Below are 23,831 nucleotides of genomic sequence, written 5' to 3' on the forward strand. Positions count from 1 at the left end.
ATCTCCTGACCTATTCATATTTTTCCAGAGGAGCACCAGATACAGTTGATGGTGGGGAACAAGCCAATTGACTTTCTTATAGATATGGGAGCTTTATACTCAATGGTAAATATAAAAGTAATCAAGGAGAGTTAAATATAGTAATGGTTACTGGAGTAACTGGACAATCAACAAAACAGGCATTCCTTAAACACCTAGAATGACAGATTGAGGATCAAAAAATTATACATAGTTTTCTCTATATACCAGACTTCCCTGTTTCACTGCTGGGATGAGATCTACCTTGCAAATTGCATGTCCAAATAACTTTTTTCCTGAAAAGTAGTCTATGTATAGAGATCCCACTGGAACATGCTCTCCGGCTCCAATAACTGCTGACTAGCCCAGAAGGTCCTGGAGGTAAACTCTTCCCACCTAAGATCTATGAACAGTCCAACCCAACTGTCTGAGCTACTGAAACCCCAGGTAAAGCAGTTAGTGTCCAACCCAAAAATGTTAACTTAAAAGAGGGGGTACATAGCCCATGGAAGAAACAGTGCACCCTCAAAAAGGAGGCTTTAGAGGGGATTCAGCCAGTATTGCAGAAATCATTAAAATTGGTACTAACTTGATCATGCCAGTCTCCTTATAACACTCTTCATTTGCCAGTTAAAAAGACTTGCATGGATGAATATTGATTTGTACAGGACTTAGAGCCATAAATAACTGTTCAAGACGTTCATTCTATAAATGCTCAATTTCTGTACTCTGTTGACCATGGTTCCTAGAGAGAGCAAATGGTTTTCAGTCCTAGAATTGAAGGATGCCTTTTTCTGAATCCCAATAGGTGAATTGTTCAACTTTGAATGGCAGATCCCCAAAAGGAAAACCATGCTGCAATACTGCTAGACTGTGTTGCCACAAGGATTGAAGAATTCCCTGACTCTATTTGGTAAAGTATTACCCCAGGAATTAAGGCCTATTCAATTGAAATCAAGAGTTCTTCTGAAATATATAGATATCATATTGATAACTAGCAGCACCTACAGGGATTATTTGCTCAACACCATCACAGTCCTAAATCATTTGGCACAAAGGGAATATGAGGTTTTACCACACAAGGCACATATTTGCAAACAGAAGGCAGCATACCTGGGATCTGAACTGAAACAAGGGACTGGGAGCTTGTGGAAGATAGAAAACAAGGCATTGCTACACCCAAAATCCCAGAAAACTGAAGGCAGCTTTTGGGTTTTTCAGGATTATGGGGTTCTGATGAATTTGTATTATGAAATTTGCAAACCACTTTACAACTCTTTGAAAGGACTGGACTCTGAACCTTTTGAATGGACAAGGAATTGTCAGGTAGCATTTGATACCTTGACAGAAAACCCGGTAGCATTTGATACCTAGTTTTGGCTCCTGTGCTAGAATTTCCCCGTCAAAATGCGTATTCATGAAAAGCTGGAGATTGGACAGGGGGTAATAACCCAGACTCTGGGAAACATTCTCAGACCCATAGCCTATGTCTCAAAGAAGTTGGATCACATGACAAAAGGATGGCCACCATGTCTTTGAGCAGTGGAAGCTACCTGTGACATTTTACAGGAAACTGAGAAGTTTGCTTTGGATTGGCCTACTATTGTATTGGTACCACATCAGCTTCCAACTTTATTGGAATGGAGAGGATGACATTGGCTGGTGACAGGATGCTCGGGGAAATACCAGGCCATTCTGTTGGACATCCAAATATTACCTTGGAGACTACCATAACTTTGAATCTGGCCACTCTACTCCCAGACACATAAGGAAACTCAGCCTTCTAGCATGACTGCTTGGAAATTATCAACCAAGTTTATTCTAGCAGGTTGATTCTACTGGACCAACTATTGGCAGCACCAGACTAGCAAATGTACACAGGCAGAAATAGCTTCATGGACAATGGCCATTGATAAGCTGGGTACATGGTAGTCACCATAGACAAGGTAATAGAAACCCAAGCCCTTGCGCTGGAAACCACAATACAAAAAGCTAAATGATAGCACTTATGAGAGCCACAGTGCTATCCTAGTGAAAGAAGGTTAACATCTACATGGACTCCATATATCCCTTCATGTTAGCCCATGCCCATGGAGCAATATGAAAGGAGAGATGACTCTTAACTTTGGGGATCAAGGATTTTAAAAATGCAAAAAAGATTTTACAATTACTAGAGGTAGTGAATCTGCCAGACCAGGTTGCCACTAAGCACTTCCCAGAAAACCAAAGGGATGGTTCCCAAATGAATCAGGAAAGCCAAACTGCTGATGATGCAGCAAAACAAGCAGCTGGAGGGCTGCCACACTTAGGGGTTTTGATCAGCTGATTGGACTTGTCAATTTTTTTAGTACAAGATATGCTTTAATTTTAAACCATATATTCCTTGGACTTGTCAAAATTTAAACCTCATTACACAGAACAAGATTAGGAACATGCCCATGAATGGGGATTCACTAGCACTGATCCCAATTCCATATGGGGGATCAATACCCATAGAAGGATCTTATTTCCTGAGACTCTAGTGCATTCCATCCTCAAACACCTACAGGAAACGACTCATTATGGAAGAGAAGCTTTGATGGACTTCATTAGACCGCATTCTAAGGGCCCCCATTTGCAAAGAACTATTCAGAAAATTACCCAAACCTGTCATATATGTGCCAAAAGATAATCCTAAAACAGAACACACACCAGAGAAAAAGGCAGTAGAATATAAAGAGTTATGTCCATTTGAGGACTGCCAAGTAGACTTCACACACATGCCTAAAACCAGAAGAAATTTCAGATGTTTATTCATTTTCATTGGCACTTTTTCTGGATGGTTAGAAGATAACCCTCCAGAACTAAGCAGGTGAATGAGGTAGCAAAAATTCTACCTAAAGAAATAATTCCAAGGCTTGGACTTCCTCACAGTTTTCAGAATGACAATGGACCATCATTCACTTTGCAGATCTCCCAGAATGCTGGACAGACACTGAAAATAAGGTAGAAACTACATGCATCTTGGATACCTCAATCTATGAGAAAGATTGAGAAAATGAATCACACAATAAAGACCCTGGAAAAATATGCCAGAAAATGCATTGGAAATGGGACCAGGCACTTCTGATTGCTTTGCTCCAGATTAGGGTAGTGCCTAGAGGTGGGCTTAAGTTAAGCCCTTTTGAAATAGTTTACGGGAGACCCTTCCAAAACTTGGTTCTGGGAGTGCTCCCCACCCCCAGATATAAAGCATAAGTACAAAATTAAGCAATATGTACAACATTTAAGGCAAATACTAACCATTCTGTTCAAGTTTGCTCATTGCAGGTCTGCCTGCCCATCTGATGAACCCTTACACCCATTCCAGCTAGGGTACCAAGTTTTACTAAAGACTTGGAAGACTCAGGAACTTAAACAGCAGTTAGCTAAGCAAAGGACTGATCCCTATGATGTCCTCCTGACAACATATTCTTCTCTAATGCTCAAAGGAATTAAGCCTTGGATTCACCTTGTATGAATAAAACGAGCACCATCTGTGGAGCTTTAAACCCTGCTGCTGTGGTTGATGCTGAAAAGGAAAACTGGAATTGCACTCCAGAAGGAGATTTGATTTCTCCTTTGGAAGAAGATAGTGAGCCCCAATGCCAAGTGACAATGTTCCTTTATTTGTGTGTTCAAGATTTAAAGATTTTTAGCTGCCAGATACAGAGTTTGAATGTGGACCATTCCATTGTTAAAAAGGACAAGGATTGAAAGTGAGTTATGGTTATTTCTGAGTGAGTAAGGTCTGTGAAGGTTGTAGAGGCCATAGAAAAGTGTGCTTAAAAAAAAGAAAAGAAAAGAAACCTCAGTGCTTTGTTTGAGTTATTCTTTGCTTTAGGTTTTGTTTCTTGCTTTCTGATCTTTGGGGGACTTGGAGAACTTAGCTTAGGAATCCTCTATCTCTGCCATTTGGGGGTTTGTGCCATTTGGACCTAAGAAAGGTCATCTCTTGCTGATTAGAGCTCTCTTAAAAAGGCAAGAGAGCATGTGTCTGTGATGAGATTAGTTGGTAAGAGATAATGTCTCTCCCAGCAGACCAGTGGATGCAAGGGTAGGTGAGAGAATTCTTCTACCATTGAGGCTTTGTGCCTTTGGTGCTGGGTAGAATCCAGCTAGGATGAGAACATATCTCTGCCATTTGAGACTTCATGCCATTTGGACCTAGGAAAGGTCACCTAGAGGTAGTTAGAGCTGGGTTAAGTTAGAGAATGTCTCTCCCATTGGGGCTTTGTGACATTTGGGACAGGGAAAGGTCATCTGTGAGACTGGTTCGTGTGATGGTTGGAGACAAGATTACAAGGCTAGTTTTAGTCCCTCTTATTTCTTCAGAACACTGTATCTGAACTCTGCTTTCGATTTTTGTTTTAATACTATTTTGAAAAGTAAATTGAGGTTCCTAAAAGTTAAAACTTCACATTAGGTTATGAAGAAAAATAATGAAACATGTAAGGCATGGAAATGCAATATTGTGGATATTGGAAGGACAAAGATCTTCCTTTTTGCTTTGTATTTTTCTCCCTACCTGAATCCCTCTAGAATTTGCCATTCTTAATAAGTAATAATATAAAATTTCCTTTTCATGAAACTGATAATACTGATGACAAATTATGGTTTTAATAAACAAAACGATTTTGATTGGAATGTCATGCGTGAAGGAGGCATATCTGGGCTCTGGTTGTTACCAGAAAGCCTTGAGGAACTAAGATTGACTTTGGAAGCTAACAACAGCCCATTGAAAAAATGACCTGGTACCTTGTTGGGTCATGTGATTCATGGCAGTCATTCCAGGGAAGGAACAAAGGTTGCTTTCCTGAAAGATGACAAGGAGGAACTTTAAGACATGATGAGAACCTCAACAACTTAAGGAATAGTGGTACTACAGGCAAAGGCATATGGCAGTTGTGAGGTTTGAATTTTATGCCCCAAGGGGCTGTGTAAAGGTCAATCTGAAGATTCCTTGTGGAAGTTCCAGCAAAGCAAACAAAAAGGCCTATATTTTCAGTGTTGCTCTTGTTGTTTTTATGCACAATAAGGCAAAATGGAAATAAAATTAAAATATTAAAGGTTAAAGATAAACGAATCTTAAAAGCAGCAGAGAAAGGCAGGTAGTTAGCTGCAAGGAAACTCCTATAAGACTGTCAGCTGATTTTGCTAGAGACCTTTCAGGACAAAAGAGAGTGGCATATTCAACCAAGATTATTCAGCAAGGATGTCATTTAAATTTAGGGGGTGGGGGAGGGTGGGAGGAAAATACAGACAACTATAATTGAACAACAATAAAATTAAGTTAAAAATGAAATAAAAAAATTTAACTTCTAAATAAATAAATAAATTTGAGAGCTAAACAGCATGCTAGATAATAAGAAGCTAAAGTTCATGACCACCAAGTGTTACCAAAAAATGTTAAAGAGACTTTTTAACAAGAAAGAAAAAATAAAGGAACCTAAATATGAATAATAACATTCCAAAAACTACATACTATCAATAATCACTTTGAGTATAAAGGTATTAAATGTTCCAATCAAAAGATATAGGATATCTAAATAGACAAGAAAACAAGATCCTTATATATGCTATTACAAGAGACCCAGTTCATATTGAAAGACACATACAACTGAAAATAAAGAAATGGAAAAGATACTTTATGCAAATGGAAACAAAAAAACGCTGGAGTAGGAATGCTTACATCACCAAAATATATATTTTAAAAAAGGTTATATTAAGAAACAAAACAGACATTGTGTAATGATAAAGGAATTGATCCAATAGCAATGTATTAACTTTGTCAATATTTATGTACTCAACATTACAGAAATTAATTATACAATGTGAATAGTAATGGAAATAAAGAAGAGATCAGCAGTAATAGAGTGAGTCATGGTAGGAGACTAACCCCATTGATATTTTACATCTTCAAGACAGAAAATCAGTATAAAAACAGTGACCATAATAACAAATTAGATAGGATGAATTAAATTCATATTTTATAGAACCTTTCAACCCTAAGCAACACAATATATTTTGTTTTCAAGTGCACATGGAACATTTCTAAGATAGATCACATGTTAATCCACAAAATAAATCTCAATAAATGTAACAAGACTGAAATCATATCAAGCATTATCTGCAACCACAATGGTATTAAACTAAAAATCATTTATAAGAAGAAAATACTGAAAAATACACAAACACATGGAAGCTAAATATCATGTTACTAAATAATGAATAGGTTAACAATGAGATCAATGAAGAAATCAGAAGATACCTAAAACAAATGAAAATAAAAACACAACAGCCTCATATCTATGGGACAGAGAGAAAGCAGTCCTATAGGAGAAGTTTATAGCAATATAAGCCCCTCTCAAGAAACAAGAAAAATCTCAAATAAAGGGTATAACTTTACAGTTGAAATAAATAAAATAAAAACACAACAAAGCCCAAAGTTTGGAGAAAAAATGAAATAATAAAGAGCACAGTGGAAATTAAAAAATATAGCTAAAAAAAGACAAAACACCTGTGAAACAAAGAGTTGAGTCTTTGAAAGGATAAACAAGTTTGCTAATCATTTTACCAGAAACATCAAGAAAAAGAGAGATGGAACCAAAATAAATAAAATTAGTAATAATAAGAAGTGACAACTAACACCACAGAAATTCAAAAGATTTTAAGAAAACACTATGAACAACTATATGCCAAAACTGAACAATCTACAAGAAATTATTAAAGTCCTACAAACATCATCTTTCAAAACTGAATCACAAAGAAATAAAAAAAATATGAACAAACCATTATGAAGGATAAAATAAAAAATAACTTAAAAAACTCCCAACAAAAAAGTCCTGAACAAGATGAAATAACAATCAGATAATTAACACCCATCTTTCTCAAACTACTTCAAAAAGTTCAAGATCAGGGAAGGCTTCCAAAGTCATTTTACAAAGACATTATTCTGATTCTAAAACCAAAGACATTACAAAAAATGAAAACTATAGGTCAATATTTCTGATGAACATAAATGCAAAAACTCTCAACAAAATATTTGCAAATCAAATTTAACAATACAGAAAAATCTCATACACCATAATCAAGTGGGATTTATTTCTGGGATGCAGGGTTGGTTCAATACTCATATATCATTCAACATGATTCACCACATAAAAAAATGAAGGATAAAACTTCTATATCAATTGAATCAAAAAAGCATTTCACAAAATCCAGTACCCATATATGATTTAAAAAAACAAAAACCTCTCAGCAACTTGGGAATAGAGGAAAAATACCCAATAAAGGCCATATATGGCAAACCCACAATTAATATCATACTAAATGAGGAAAGGCTAAGTGTTTTCCTTAAAATCAGGAACAAAACAGTATGCCTACTTTCACTACTTTTATTCAACATATTACCGGAAGTCCTAGCCACAGCAAGCAGACAAGAAAAAGAAATAAGAGACATCCAAATTGGGAGGGAAGAAGTAATAACATCCATGTCATTATTTGCAGATGACATGATATTTTATACAGAGAACCATCTAAAATTTAATAGAGCTAATCAATAAATTCAGTGATGTAGCGGAGTATAAAATAAATATTTAGAAGTTGGTTACATTTTATACATCAAGACAAACTATCAGAAAGAGAAATTAAAAGAACAATTGGCTAAGCCATGCCTACACAATGACACAGATAGGCCTCAGCAGATGCTCTGGGACCCAAGGGGCCTGGAGTGAAGTCACTGCAGTTGAGCAACCCAGAGTGACCCTCCAGGAAGGTGTCTGGCTACTGGGATGGAGATATAGTGCCACCCATCCATGCTGCCACAGTGTTGCTGCTGAGCTATTGGTCATGCCAAGTTCAGATGCAGAGCATGATGTTTTTCATGTCCCAGATACTGGTGGGGTTCACAGAAGGCTCCAGACTTCAAGAAGCACATCCCTGAAGACTGAAGCCCATCAACCAGGTACTGCAAATGCATTTTGCCAAGGGAGTACAATACAAAGTGAAGATAGTTATTGGAGAAGATAGGAACACAGATAAGATAGTTCTGTGCCACTAGCTGCAGAGCAAGAACTCTGTGAAGTTCATCCTCACATAGAAAAACCAGGTCATCAGCATCCAGTGGAACTATAAAACCACTGTTGATACCATAAAAGTTGAGTTCCAGGATGTAATTGACTAAAGAAGTTGCAAAAGGCAGAGTGATGGATTGATAATGAGAAACCACATCCTGGGAGCAGAGTTTGAGATGGTCCTGGGGGCTGAATTCCTGGACATGTACAAGAACTGTAATGAGGTGGTCATGATATTTGACATTACTAAGCAGTGGACCTTCAGCTACATTCTGCAGGAACTTCCAAAGGTATCAACCCATGTTTCAGGGTGCATACTGAGGAATACCCATGATATAGGTGAAGATTGTGACATCCAGCCTGCCAACATGCATGACTTCATTGATAGGTTGGACAGGCCTCCAGACTCTTCCTACTTCCAGTATGCTGAGTTTTCTATAAAGAGCTTTGGCTTGAAGTACCTTCATAATTTCTTTAATATCCTGTTCCTGTAGCTCCAGACAGACACACTAATGTGGCAAACTGGAGACAAATTAGCTGGACATGACCATCATGCTGGAGGAGCTGGAGGTGTAGCAGGAGACTGAGGACCATAACTATAGCATCTTCCTCGAGATGATAGTGGCACACATCCCCAGTGGTGGCCAGTGGGCAGAGCCTGTCCTTGAGCTCCCAGGCACTGGTGGTAGTTCTGAGACCATGTCCCTGGGGAACTCCAGGCTCAGCAAGCTAAAGCCAGCCCTACAGCCATGCCTCCACCACATCCCCTCAGGCTGCCCCTCCCTGCATTCCTCTCTGACTGCAGTCACCATCACATTCTGTGTCCCGGCCAGCCCATCTCAGTGACATAGCATCATTCCCTGGCTGTTTGGAACTTCTCCTGATGCTTAGTGGACCCCATTCCTCCCAGATTCGCTTGCAGCTACAGAGGACCCAGTGAAATTCCAAACCCTGGAGGAATTTGTTCCTACAGATGGCCCTGACCACAGTGTCATGGACAATATACTTTCCTTGCCCTGCCCAAGGATGAAGAGAAAAGAATCAGGACCAAGGGCCCAAGGGCCCTTAGGACAGTGACAGTGATGGGGAGACCCCAGGAGGGACCCTAATGGTGCAGCATTTCCAGGACAACATGAACCTTGAAGATAAGCTACCCAGCAGGCCCATGCTGCCAATGGTGTGTGTCCAAAGAGAAGACCGCTCTTTCCAATGGGGAGGTAACAGGACATGCCAAGCCTGCTGCCCAGGATCCCAGAAGTGCTCCAAGCCAGAGATCAAAGAGTCCTCCACAAAGGCCTGGAGGAACCACAGGGGCACAGTTCCCAGGGTAGCACAGCCTGGTGGGCCCCTTCCCTCAGGTCTGACAGCTCCTCTCAAGGTCATAAGGACAGGAAAGGAGAATTGGCACCATTGCCAGAGAGTGACCCAGAGGAGCCCATTGCTGCCCAGATCTTGTCCTTCATTATGGAGGACACTGACTTTAAAAACAACTCAGAGATGCCAGAGAGAGGATGAGTTCCGGGTGTTAGTGGATGCGGCCCTGCTCAGTGGTCCTAACATCCAAGCCCCCTGTCTCCTCCTTCAGAGTGAAGAATGACACAGATCTCTTCTGGATGGGGCTGGATGAGACAGGTCACCTGGTGAACACAGGTGAAAATAATAATAAGAAGAAAGGCAGAGAGGAGCAAGAAAAGGCTTTGAATAATGGGAACAGCATGAGAAAAGCAAGAATCAGGAGGAAGGCTGGGAGAACCAGCAGTGGCAACAGGGTAGGAGGACAGAGGTGGAAGATCTGGAGGCCTTCCTGGGGGAGGGGCTTTGCATTGCCCTGTCCTGAAGCGGGGATTAGAGGGACTCTGGATTAGACTGCAGCTGGGTGCATGACCACTTTGTGCTATCTAGGGTTTCCAAGACTGCCCTGCAAAAAGGAGGCTGAGGGTGCCCACCTTGTACTTCTCAGGGAGGGCCAGAAGCCCAGGAGGCCCAGCAGTCCCAGGAGGCCTATGAGGCCATTAACGGTGACAGCAGCATTCTGATCACTGCATGGTTCCTGCTTGCCCAGCCCACCACATGCAGTTTGCCCAGCTTCCTGCGTGGTTTCACCTAGGCTGTGCACCTCTGGTCCCAGGGCTTTCTGGACACATCAACTGGCACTAGAAGATACTGTAAGTCTTCCAGGAAAGGGTCTTCCCAGGTACTGTGTCCAACATCCCACCAGTTTGGACGTGTCTCCAGCCAGAGCCAAGATCTTTACTCATTTCCTTTTTCTCCTTTCACACTCCAACCATAAAGCTCTCCTATTTATTGCTTTAAAAAATGCCACTAAAAATTGCATCTAAAATTAAAATACATAGGAGTAAAATAACAAAGGTGGTAAAGGACCTTCTACACTATAGTTCTGGAAAAAACAGGGTGTCTGATTGACTTTAGATATATTTATGTTGTACTATAATAGTAAAGCACTTGAAACATAAAGAAATTTAGATGCATATAGAAAATTTACTTCAATAATAATATAATTATTATTATAATAAATATTTATAATAATATCATAAACATAATCTCTTTAATGTTATCTCCATTTGAAAGCTTTAGCATTTGTATTTTACCCAGCTAGCAGGTATGTTTTAGACTGAGTCACATATTTAATTATAATGATTCTTTGAACTAAATGTCTAGTAAGATCCTTTTTGTATTCAAATGTAAGTATGTTATAAAACTATAATTGAATATTTTCATTAGAGAAGGTACGGTATTAGTGACTGGCTCCACAAAACTCACCAATCAACATAATATGCCATAAGATGAGTTTCTTGAGCATTGGATGTCATATATTTTCAAAAACACCTACTTTAGTATAATTCAACTAATAAGTTGGTCATGTATTCATTTGCTATCTTTATCATCTGCATATTTTCTTCCTATTTCTTCTCATAATAAATGTCTCTTTCAAAATAAATTTTAACTTTATTAGTAAAATAGAAATCAAAATAAAATATTTATTTGTAAAACATTTTTATTTATTAAAGAACAAAATCTGATAAGTTGTTGGCTTAAATGATGGATAAATCTATAAACATATACTTTCAGAAATATTTACTGTCACTCTGTATTGAACAAATTTAACATAACATTCACCTGAAAAGTTAAGGAAATACATTCAAATTTGTTTTAATTTCCTACAGAAATTCCTAAATAGCCACACAAATAATTCATAAAGTGCAGTTCTACAAACTACAGTAGCTTCCCCCTAATCCACGATTACCCTTTTAAAAAATAAAACAATTCAGGGATTGAAAGGGAAGATGGCGACAGAGTAAGACAGAGCAGATTCCATTTCCCCCTTACGCATGGGAAAAAATCCTGGCCACTCTACAGAGCAACAGCGCAAACAGTCAACAGTTTCCCAGCATATGTGAAAATAAGAGACCATAAATTGTAGTGGACATTAAAAAAAAACAGATGGTAAGGAGATGGCTGCAGGACAGTAGGGTCTCAGGGACCAGAGTGGAGCCAGGAGCGGTGGCAGTCTCCACCCGAGACCGGCACCCAGTGGGTCTACCTTGGACTCTTTGGGAGCCCAGGGCCTGCTGCAGGGTCCTTGGGAGAGAGCTGGGTCATCAGCTCCCTCCCTCCTCAGCCAAGCAAGGTTGGGCAACACCAGGAGAGACCTTTTTACTTGAGGTTGCAGAGAGGGTAATAAGGACAACGGGCCATGATCAACTGCAAGGAGTCTGTGGTTGCCAGCTGGGGAGAATTGGGAGACACAGTGTTGGGCTGTGACTCTGATAGTCACCAGTCTGACTGGGGGATTGGGCTGTGCTGAGCAGCAGGTTTTGTTAAGGAGAAATTTTTGGCAAAGTAAACTGAAGGATTCTCCTGCGATAGCCGCTTGGCCTGCTCCCCACCCAGCCTGGCCACCATCCCGAGGTTGGGCAGAAAGCCTTGCATTCCCCTACAGAACTGGGAAGGGTCTTCACCTGAACCTGCGGGACCCAGGCAGCCTCGCTAGTGCATGTGGACGGCTGCACCCAGCCCACAGCGATGACCCCCGGGGAAAGAGTGCTCTGAAGAGGACCTAGATCCCCTTCATGGGGCACTGGGGAGAGGCGCCAGGTTAGCTCTTAGGAGAACATTCCCAGAAAGACCACACAAATTGCCCCTCAGCTGGCTGCAGCCAGTGAGACAAGAAAAACTGGTTAGGCCAGTGTGAACTCAATAAGAGATGAGTATTTTTCTGTTTTTTTTTTTGTTTGTTTGTTTGTTTTAGTAATCTTTATCTTTTAAATTTTTTATTTTCATCTTTCAATACCTGCTTCTTCTCCTTTATTTTTTCTTATTTTATTCCCTCTTCCCTTCTTTCCAAGCACATCACTTCTTCCTCCCTTCTCCTGCCTTTTTTTTTCTGTTACCCACAAGTGACACAAACAACTTGGAACTGCGAAAAGACCAGAGTGGGACCCAAAGAGAGGGCATCCAAACAGTAGAGACAGACAAATTTCACTTTGCTATAGCAGAGAAGACACAAGATGCTGCATACTTGTATTATTAATTTTTTCATTTTTCTCACATCCTTTATATTTCAATAGCATCTTTTAATCCCTCCTCTTTTTGTATAGGCTTCATTGCCTTGACTGATTATATTGCATCCTATGACAGGTTTCCCCTATTCTGTCCTCCACAGTATATTGCTATTTTTTATACTTCATGTCATTTGTTTTCGTTTAGCACACTATCCAAAGTTCTATATCCCCGATTCATGTTATCCAGATCACATAGGATCTGTCATATGATTGTTGCTCTAATATTATTGTAAATAATAGCTGCTCTATACAACTGTAAATACTTCACAACATACCTCCCAGATCTTAGCCCACTTCACAGTTTTCTGAACTCTATTACTGTGGTCGTTAACTCTATTTGCTCACATACTATACCTACTTACTATCCTTTACTCTCACCTTACCTCAGAATCTAATCTCCCACAACTTCACTGCTTTCTAGATCCAACTCACAAGCCTTCCCTCCCCAATAAGAGTCTTATCTTCTGTCCATCCTTTCGTAAAAGTGGCAAGTTGGGTTGAAGATTATGGTTAACACTATATATAGCCTAAAGATCTATCTCTTCTCTACCAGCTGTGACTGTAAATATTATAAAATACTCTCCTGCTGTCATAAACCATTTTGCCTCCCCCTCCAACTGATCACAAAAAAAGGAGTAGGTGGAAGCAGAGAAACCAGGATACCCACTGGAAGAGGAAACTTAACAACAAAGGAACAAACAACAACAGAAGGTGAAGGAGGGAGTAAAAACAACACAAACCTCAATCTAAGACATATCTAGAAATACAGCTAAATAGTGGAGAAACCAACCCAGTACAAACAACTGAACAAAAGCAAAAGAGAATCCTCAAAACTTTTCACACACAGAACAACTAGCTTCACCACAACCTGCCCTCACCAGTACAACAAATGAAAACAGTTGGTGAGCAGAGGGACCATCAGTTAACCAGCTGGTGGGAAGGACCCACAAAAGAAAGACCCCAAAACAACCAAAAACCAAAAATAAACACAAAGCCAAATTAAACGACAGCCCAAGACAACTGAGCTTGGGAGATCAAGGAGACTACACCACCAAAGCTCACAGGTATTGTACCACAAAAGTTCACACCATACACCCAAGAAGCCAAAGAAAATCAATTTAAAAAGCTGAAGCTAACAATAAAGGTCTCACAAATATGGAAGGACAAGGAAACAAACCCAAAACAAAAGGAAAAAGAGGAAGCCTCAGAAAAAAAATGCTAGATGAGATAAAGTCAAGTCAACTATCAGATATTGAACTCAAAGAACTGGTTATTACAAAGTTCAAAGAGCTCACAATGAGCTATCAGAAACTACAGGAGAACTACAATTATCTCTTTGCAAACTACATCAACATGAAAAAGGAAATACAAAATATCAGCAAGGGACAAGAGGAAATGAAGAATACAATTTCTGAACTGAAGAACACAGTAGAAAATATCCAAAATAGAATCAATGAAGCAGAAGATTAGATTAGTGAGTTGCAGGACAAAGTAGAAAAGATCTCACAGAAAGAGCAAGAAGAGGAAAAGAAGCTCAGAAAGAATGAAGAGAGATTAAGAGAAATGCAAGACAGTATGAAACATAATAATATCCGAATTATAGGAATACCAGAAGGAGAAGAAGAAGAACAAGACATAGAAAACCTATTTCAAAGAGTAATGAGAGAAAATTTCCCTAATTTCTTGAGAGAAAAAGTCAAAAATTCAGGAATCACAGAGACTCCCAATCAAGAGGAACCCAAAGAGGCCTACTTTAAGACACACCATCCTTAAAATGGAAAAATTCAAAGACAAAGAGAGAACCTTAAAGGCAGCAAGGAAAAAAAAGGAAGTAACATACAAGGGAGCCCCAATAAGGTTAGCTACTGACTTCTCAATGGAAACACTCCAAGCAAGAAGAGAATGGCAAGAAATATTTCAAGTAATGAGAACCAGAGGCCTACAACCAAGCCTACTTTACCCAGCAAGGCTCTCAATCAAGATAGAAGGCCAAATAAAGAGCTTCCAAGACAAAAGAAGTCTAAAAGAATATGCCTCCACCGAATGAGTCCTACAAAAAATACTAAAAGGGCTGCTTTAAGGAAAGGAAGGAAGAGAGGAAGACAGAGAGGAACACAGGAACATATATGGCAATGAATAAGCACTTATCAATAATAACCTTAAATGTAAATGGATTAAATGCTCCAATCAAAAGACACAGAATAGCTGAATGGATAAGAAAGCATGACCCACACATATGCTACCTACAGGAGACCCACCTCAGGACAAAAGACCATCACAGACTAAAAGTGAAAGGCTAGAAACAAATTTTCCAAGCAAACAAACAAGAAAAAAAGCTGGGGTAGCAATTCTCATATCAGACAAAATAGACTTCAAAAACGGGCCATTAAGAAAGACCCAGAAGGTCACTTCATAATACTCAAGGGAAGAATCCACCAAGAAGACACTAACATCATAAATATATATGCACCCAACATAGGAGTACCCAAATATATAAAGAAAATCTTAGAGGACTTCAAGAAAGATATTGACAGCAACACAATTATAGTAGGGGATTTTAACACCCTACTATCAAAAATGGACAGATTTTCCAAACAAAATATAAACAAAGATATTGCGGCATTAAACAACACCCTAGAGGAAATGGACTTAACTCATATATATAGGGCCCTTCCTCCCAAAGAAGCTAAATACACATTCTTTTCAGATGCACATGGAACATTTTCAAAAATAGACCACATTATAGGACACAAAATGAGCCTCAAAGATTTCAAAAAAATTGAAATCATACCAAGCATCTTCTTTGACCACAAGGGACTTAAATTGAAAACTAATCCCAAAGGAAAAAACCCAAAGCACCCCAAATGATGGAGGCTGAATGGTATGCTACTACACAACAACTGGGTCAAGAATGAAATTAGGGAAAGAATAAAAAAGGTTCTCGAAACAAATGAAAATGAACTCACAACAACCCAAAACGTATGGGACACAGCCAAGGCAGTCCTGAGAGGGAAGTTCATACCATTACAGGCCACCTAAAGAAGATAGAAACATTTCAAACAAGCGACCTGACCCTATGCCTACAAGAACTTGAGGAACAACAAAGACATCCCAGAGAAAGTAGAAGGAAGGAAATAACCAAGATCAGAGAAGAATAGATAAATCTTTAAGTAGGCTCATCAAGAAAAGAACAGACTGGACATTAATAAACACAATCAGAAATGAAAGATGAAAGATTACAACTGATCCCACAAAAATAGAAGGGAGTGTAAGAAATTACTATGAAGAACAGTATGCCAAAAAAATTGAAAACCTATGGGAAATGGACACATTTCTAGAAAAATATAATCTTTCAAAACTCAATGAAGAAGAAGCAGAAAGCCTAAACAAACCAATAACAGCAGATGAAATTAAAGCAGTAATCAAAAAGCTCCTGTCACACAAAAGCCCTGGACCAGATGGTTTCACATGAGAATTCTACAAAGCATTTAAGGAAGAGCTAATCCCTATTCTTCACAGGCTATTCAAAAAAATCCAAAGTGATGGAAGACTCTCAAAGTCTTTTTATGAAGCCAGCATCATCCAAATCCCCAAACCAGATGATGATACAACAAAGAAGAAAAACTTCAGGCCAATATTGCTGATGAACATAGATACTAAAATACTCAACAAAATATTTGTGAATCCCATCCAACAATACATTAAAATGATCATACACTATGCCCAAGTGGGATTCCTCCCGGGGATGCAAGGATGGTTCAATATTCACAAATCAGTAAATGTAACACATCACATATACAAAAATAAAGACAAAAATTATATGATCATATCAATAGACATGGAAAAAGCTTTTGATAAGGTACAACACCCACTCATGATAAAAACACTCAGCAAAGTGGGAATAGAGGGAGCATTTCTCAAAATAATAAAGGCCATATATGAGAGACCTACAGCCAACATCATACTCAATGGGCAAAAACTACTATCTTTTCCACTAAGATCAGGAACACACAAGGATGTCCACTCTCACAACTTCTATTCAATATAGTATTGGAAGTTTTAGCCACAGCGATCAGACAAGAAAAGAAAAGAAACGAAATCCATATTGGAAAGGAGGAAACAAAACTGTGCTTGTTTGCAGATGATGTGATAGTGTACATAGAAAATCCTATAGACTCTACCAAAAAAAAAAACTGCTCAAACTAATTAATGAATTTGGCAAAACAGCAGGATACAAAGTCAATATCCAGAAATCAAAGGCATTTTTAGAGTAACAATGAAGCAACAGAAGCTGAAATCAAGGAAAAAAAATCCCATTCAATATAGCAAAAAAGAAAAATAAAGTATCTGGGAATAAACCTAACCAAGGATGTAAAAGACCTATATGCAGAAAACTACACAACACTGAAGAAAGAAATCAGGGAAGACACAAACAAATGGAAACATATACCGTGTTCATGGATTGGAAGAATTAACATCATCAAAATGTCCATACTACCCAAAGCAATTTAAAGATTCAATTCAATGCCTATTAAAGTACCAATGGCATATTTCACAGACATAGAACAAACACTTCAAAAATTTATATGGAACCATAAACGACCCCATATAGCAGCTGCAATTTTGAGAAAGAAGAACAAAGCAGAAGGGATAACAATACCTGATACCAAACTATATTACAAGACCACTGTAATCAAAACAGCCTGGCACTGGCATAAAGACAGGCACATAGACCAATGGAACAGAACAGAGAGCCCAGAAATCAACCCAAGTCTCTACAGTAAATTAATATTCAATAAACGGGGCAGCAACATAAAATGGAGTAAAGATAGCCTCTTCAACAAATGGTGTTAGGAGAACTGGACAGCTATGTGCAAAAAAAAAATAAATAAATAAAACCAACGTACACCATACACCAAAATAAATTTAAGGTGGATTAAAAGACTTAAATATAAGCCATGACACCATTAAAGTCCTAGAGGAGAACATCAGCAAGAAAATCTCAGATACTTTATGCAGCAGTATTTTTACTGATATGTCCCCTATACCAAGTGACATAAAGGAAAGAATAAACAAATGGGATCTCATCAAAATAAAAAGATTCCCCGTGGCTAAAGAAAGCAGTATTAAAACAAAAAGAGAACCAACTGTATGGGAAAACATATTTCCCAATGATACCTCAGACAAAGGTTTAATCTCCAAAATATACAAAGAACTTATATGACACCACTCTAAGAAGACAACACACCCAATTAAAAAATGGGAAAAGGACTTCAACAGACACTTCTCCAATGAGGACATACAGAGGATCCAGAGACACATGAAAAGATGCTCAATATCACTAGCTATCAGAGACATGCAAATTAAAACCACAATGAGATACCACTTTACCCCTGTCAGAATGGCCATCATAAACAAAGCAACAAATACTGGAGAGGTTGGGGGGAAAATGGGGCCCTAGTTCAGTATTTGTGGGATTGCAGACTGGTAAAACCACTATGGAAAACAAATATGGAATTTTCTAAGAAAACTAAAAATGAACATGCCTTTTGACCCAGCAATTCCACTGTTAGGAGTATATCCTAAGAACCCTGAAACACCAAAGCAAAAGAACCTATGCACACCAATGTTCATAGCAGCACAATTTACAATAGCCAAGAGTTGGAAGCAACCTAGATGCCCATCAGTAAATGAATGGATCAAAAACTATGGTACATTTACATAATGGAATTCTATGCAGCAGAAAGAAAGAAGGAGCTTCTACCCTTTGCAATAGCATGGATGGAACTGGAAAGCATTATGCTGAGTGAAATAAGCCAGGTGGTGAAAGACAAATACCATATGATGTCACCTTTAACAGGAACCTAAACAACAAAACAAACGAGCAAGCAAAATATAACCAAAGACACTGAAATAGAGAACAGGCTGATAGTGATCAGAGGGGAGAGAGAAGGGAATTTCAGGGGAAAATGGGAAGGATTCACAGGAACAAGTATTAAGGACACATGGACAACAACTAAGGGGGATGAAAATGGGAGGGAGGTGGGGAGCACTGGGAGGGTGGTCTGGGATGGGAATAAAAGACAGAAAATTGTACTTGAACAATAATTAAATAAATTTTTAAAATAAAAATAAACAATTCAGAACTCTTAACTGTGCACTTTTCTGAGTCCTATGATGAAATTTTGTGCCCTCCCACCTGGGATATGAATCATTATTTTGTCTGTGTATCCAGGCCACATACACTACCCATAAATCACATTAATCAGTAGCCATCTGGATTATCAGATGGCCAGTCCCAGTATTACAGTTTTTGCATTCAAGTAACATTGGTTTTACTTAATAAGAGCAACATGAATAATGATCTACCGATTTGAATATGCCAAATAGAAATTTTAAGTGAAAAATTTTGACTTAATAAGAAAATAAAAATGTTTAATGATTATGTTGCTAAGATCTATAGTAAGGACAAATCTTTTATCCATGAAATTGTGAAGAAGACAAAAGAAATTTATTCTAGTATTGCCATTGCACCTCATACTGCAAAAGTCATGGTTGCTGTGTGATAAATGTTTAGTTAAAGTGAAAAGGGCCTCAATTTGTGGTGGAGAAAAGAACAGAAAATGTGTTCTGAATGACTGATAAGGTTTTCAACAGAAGGCAATGAACTCAGAGAAAGATTTCATCAAGACTATACGTGTAGGGAAAAAAAGCAATACATACAAAAGTTGGTACTATATGCGGTTTCAGGCATCTGCTCTGGGTCTTGGAATTTATCTCTCACAGATAAAGGGGCACAGATAATGGTTTAATTAGCAAACTTAAAAAGAGCATTTAAGATTCTGAAAAGGGCCAGAATATTTTTTCCTACTAGTTAGGGGAAAAGTTTTCATTATTGACTCTTGTGGATGGAGTGAGTCTTTTTCTCTGTCATGTAAAGTGACAACTGGTGCATATGGGTAATCCTGTAAGAATGTCTTAAAATGAAAAATATAAAATTGTTTCTCAGACCCTTAATACCAACAATTAATGTGCCACTAGCTGTTTGTTTTACAACTACAAATATAAATCATTATTTAATGCTAACACTGTAATGTACATATTTTCAACTTAATTATGTATATATTTTAAAATTCATTGTATTGTAGATTTCAGAAGTATATACACATGGTTATAGATCAATCTAATCTGCTTATTAAATACAATTAATTATGAAATTTATTCAACCACAAAAAATTTAATATAAATATATTGCACCTTAAGGAGAAAACACTACAAATAAAGGATAAATTGGAAAGCAAATAAAATGAATCCATATAATTAAAATCTAATTGCAAATATACCAAAAGTGCCATTAATACTACTTACCAAATAAGCACAATTTCAAAAGAAGAAAATTGTGTCTATTTTAGCTTTGTTTTCCACACACAAATATCATATAATTCAAGAAACAAAAATTCTGATTGAGATTTAAAATGTAACTTAAGATACCTTGGGAGAGTCTAATATAGATTTTTAAATTTTATTTAGTTATTTTTCAAGTACAGTTTTTGTCTATTTCTCCCATTCCAGCGCCCCCTTCCCCATGCTCCCCACCTCCCTCCCATTTCCACCCCCCTTAGTTCTTGTCTCTGTGTCCTTCATATTTGTTCCTCCAAATACCTCACCCTTTTTCCCCTTAAATTCCCTTCCCTCTCCCCTCTGGCCACTGTCCCCCTGTTCTCTATTTCAGTGTCTTTGTTTTTATTCTGCTTGCTTGTTTGTTTTCTTGTTTAGGTTGTGTTAAAGGTGAGATCATATGGTATTTGTCTTTCAACACCTGGCCTATTTCACTCAGCATAATGCTTTTCAGTTCCATCCATGTTGTTGCAAAGGGTAGTAGCTCCTTCTTTCTCTCTGCTGCATAGAATTCTATTGTGTATATGCACCAGAATTTTTGATCCATTCATTTACTGACAGGCACCTAGGTTGCTTCCAACTCTTGGCTATTGTAAATTGTGCTGCTATGAACATTGTGGTGCATAGGTTCTTTGAAATAGATGTTTTAGGGTTCTTAGGATATAATCCTAGCAGTGGAATTGCTGGGTCAAAAAGCAGGCTGATTTTTTTTTCTGAGAAAATTCCACACTGTTTTCCATAATGGTTTTACCAGTCTGCAATCCCACCAACAGTGAACTAAGGACCCCTTTTCCCCACAATCTCTCCAACATTTGTTGTTTGTTGCTTTGTTAATGATAGCCATCCTGACTGGTGTAAAGTAGTATCTCATTGTGGTTTTAACTTGCATCTCTCTCATAGCTAATGATATTGAGCATCTCTCCATGTATTCTGGATGTTCTATATGTCCTTGTTGGAGAAGTATCTGTTCAAGTCCTTTTCCCATTTTTTAATTGGGTTGGTTGTCTTCTTAGAGTAGAGTCGTGTAAGTTCTTTGTATATTTTGAAGATTAAACCTTTGTCTGAGGTATCATTGGGAAATATGTTTTCCCATACAGTTGGTTCTCTTTTTGTTTTAATACTGTTTTCTTTAGCCATGCAGAAGCTTTTTATTTTGATGAGATCCCATTTGTTTATTCTTTCCTTTATATTCCTTGCTCTAGGGGACATACAGTAAAAATGTTGCTTTGTGAAATATCTGAGATTTTCCTGCCGATGTTCTCTTGTAGGACTTTAATGGTGTCACGGCTTATATTTAAGTCTTTTAATCCACCTTGAATTTATTTTGGTGTATGGTATAAGTTGGTGCTCAAGTTTCATGTTTTTGCACGTAGCTGTCCAGTTCTCCCAACACCATTTGTTGAAGAGGCTATCTTTACTCCATTTTATGTTACTGCCCCCTTTGTCAAATATTAATTGACTGTAGAGAGTTGGGTTGATTTCTGGGCTCTCTGTTCTGTTCCATTAGTCTATGTGTCTATGTGACAGTACCAGGCTGTTTTGATTGCAGTGGTCTTGAAATACAGTATGATATCAGGTATGGTGATCCCTCCTGCTTTGTTCTTCTTTCTCAAAAGTGCAGCTTCTATTTGGGGTCGTTTATGGTTCCATATAAATTTTTGAAGTGTTTGTTCTATGTCTGTGAAATATGCCATTGGTACTTTAATAGGTATTGCATTGAATCTTTAAATTGCTTTGGGTAGTATGGACATTTTGATGATGTTAATTCTTCCAATCCATGAACAAGGTATATGTTTCCATTTGTTTGTGTCTTCCCTGATTTCTTTCTTCAGTGTTGTGTAGTTTTCTGCATACAGGTTTTTTTACCTCCTTAGTTAGGTTTATTCCCAGATATTTTATTTTTCTTTTTGCTTTATTGAATGGGATTTTTTCCTTTGTTTCTGCTTCTGCTGATTCATTGTTAGTATACAAAAATGCCTTTGATTTCTGGATATTGACTTTGTAACCAGCTGTTTTGCCAAATTCATTAATTAGTTTGAGCAGTTTTTTGGTAGAGTCTATAGGATTTTCCATGTACACTATCACATCATCTGCAAACAAGCACAGTTTTGTTTCCTCCTTTCCAATATGGATTCCTTTTATTTCCTTTTCTTGCCTGATCGCTGTGGCTAAAAATTCCAATATTATATTGAATAGAAGTTGTGAGAGTGGACATCCTTGTCTTGTTCCTGATTTTAGTGGAAAAGATAGTAGTTTTTTCCCATTGAGTATGATATTGGCTGTAGGTCTCTCATATATGGCCTTTATTATATTGAGGAATGCTCCCTCTATTCCCACTTTGCTGAGTGTTTTTATCATGAATGGGTATTGTACCTTATCAAAAGCTTTTTCCACTTCTATTGATGTGATCATGTGGTTTTTGTCTTTGCTTTTGTATATGTAATCTGTTACATTTACTGATTTGCGAATATTGAATGATCCTTGCGTCCCTGGGATGAATCCCACTTGGTCATTGTGTATGATCTTTTGAATATATTGTTGGATGCAATTTGCCAATATTTTGTTGAGGATTTTAGCATCTATGTTCATCAGTGATGTTGGCCTGAAGTTTTCTTTCTTTGTTGTGTCTGTATCTCATTTTGGAATTAGGATGATGCTGGCTTCATAAAAAGAGTTTGGGAGTTTTCCATCCTTCTGGGTTTTTTGGAATGATCTGTGGAGAATAGGGGTTAGCTCTTCCTTAAATGCTTTGTAGAATTCTCCTGTGAAACCATCTGGTCCAGGGCTTTTGTGTGATGGGAGTTTTTTTTTTTTTTTTATTACTGCTTCCATTTCTTTGGATGTTGTTGGTGCATTTAGATTTTCTGCTTTTTTTTCATTGACTTTTGAAAGATTATATTTTTCTCAAAATGTGTTCATTTCCCCTAGGTTTTCAAATTTCTTGGCATACAGGTCTAATATTTCCTCTCAATAGTTTTACTTAGTTATTTTTCAAGTACAGTTTTTTGCCTATTTCTCCCATCCCAGCCTCCCCCACCCCATGCATACAGTTCTTCATAGTAATTTCTTACAGTTTCTTCTCTTTCTGTGGTATCAGTTGTAATCTCTCGTCTTTCATTTCTGATTGTGTTTATTTGTGTCCTCTCTCTTCTATTCTTGATGAGCCTACTTAAAGGCTTGTCTATTTTGTTTATCTTCTCAAAGAACCAACTCCTGTATTCATTTATCCTTAGATTTGTGCTTTTAGTTGCTATGCCATGTAATTCTGCTCTAATCTAGGTTATTTCCTTTCTTCTGCTTGCTCTGGGACGTCTTTGTTGTTGTTCCTCGAGTTCTTGGAGGCATAGGGTTAGGTCGTTTGTTTGAAATGTTTCTATCTTCTTTAGGTGGCCTCTAATGGTATGAACTTTCCTCTCAGGACTACCTTGGCTGTGTCCCATATGTTTTGGGTTGTTGTGAGTTCGTTTTTATTTGTTTCGAGAACCTTTTTTATTCTTTCCCTAATTTCATTCTTGACCCAGTTGTTGTGTAATAGCATACCATTCAGTCTCCATCATTTGGGGTGCTTTGGGTTTTTTCCTTTGGGGTTAGTTTTCAATTTCAGCCCCTTGTGGTCAGAGAAGATGCTTGGTATGATTTCGATTTCCTTGAAATTTTTGAGGCTCGTTTTGTATGCTATCATGTGGTCTATCATTGAAAATGTTCCATGTGCATTTGAAAAGAATGTGTATTTAGCTTC

At 38.0% G+C, this 23,831-nt stretch overlaps 1 pseudogene; it reads left to right on the plus strand.

Moving 5' to 3' along the window:
• LOC119039054 (rab-like protein 6) overlaps positions 1 to 9,948 on the plus strand; it is a 31,320-nt pseudogene extending 21,372 nt beyond the window's left edge.
• The last annotated feature ends 13,883 nt before the right edge of the window (positions 9,949 to 23,831 follow it).

This window comes from Artibeus jamaicensis, unplaced genomic scaffold (genome assembly GCF_021234435.1).
Source record: "Artibeus jamaicensis isolate MK-2021 breed Jamaican fruit bat unplaced genomic scaffold, CSHL_Jam_final contig_476, whole genome shotgun sequence".
In the NCBI taxonomy this organism is placed as follows: Eukaryota; Metazoa; Chordata; class Mammalia; order Chiroptera; family Phyllostomidae; genus Artibeus; species Artibeus jamaicensis.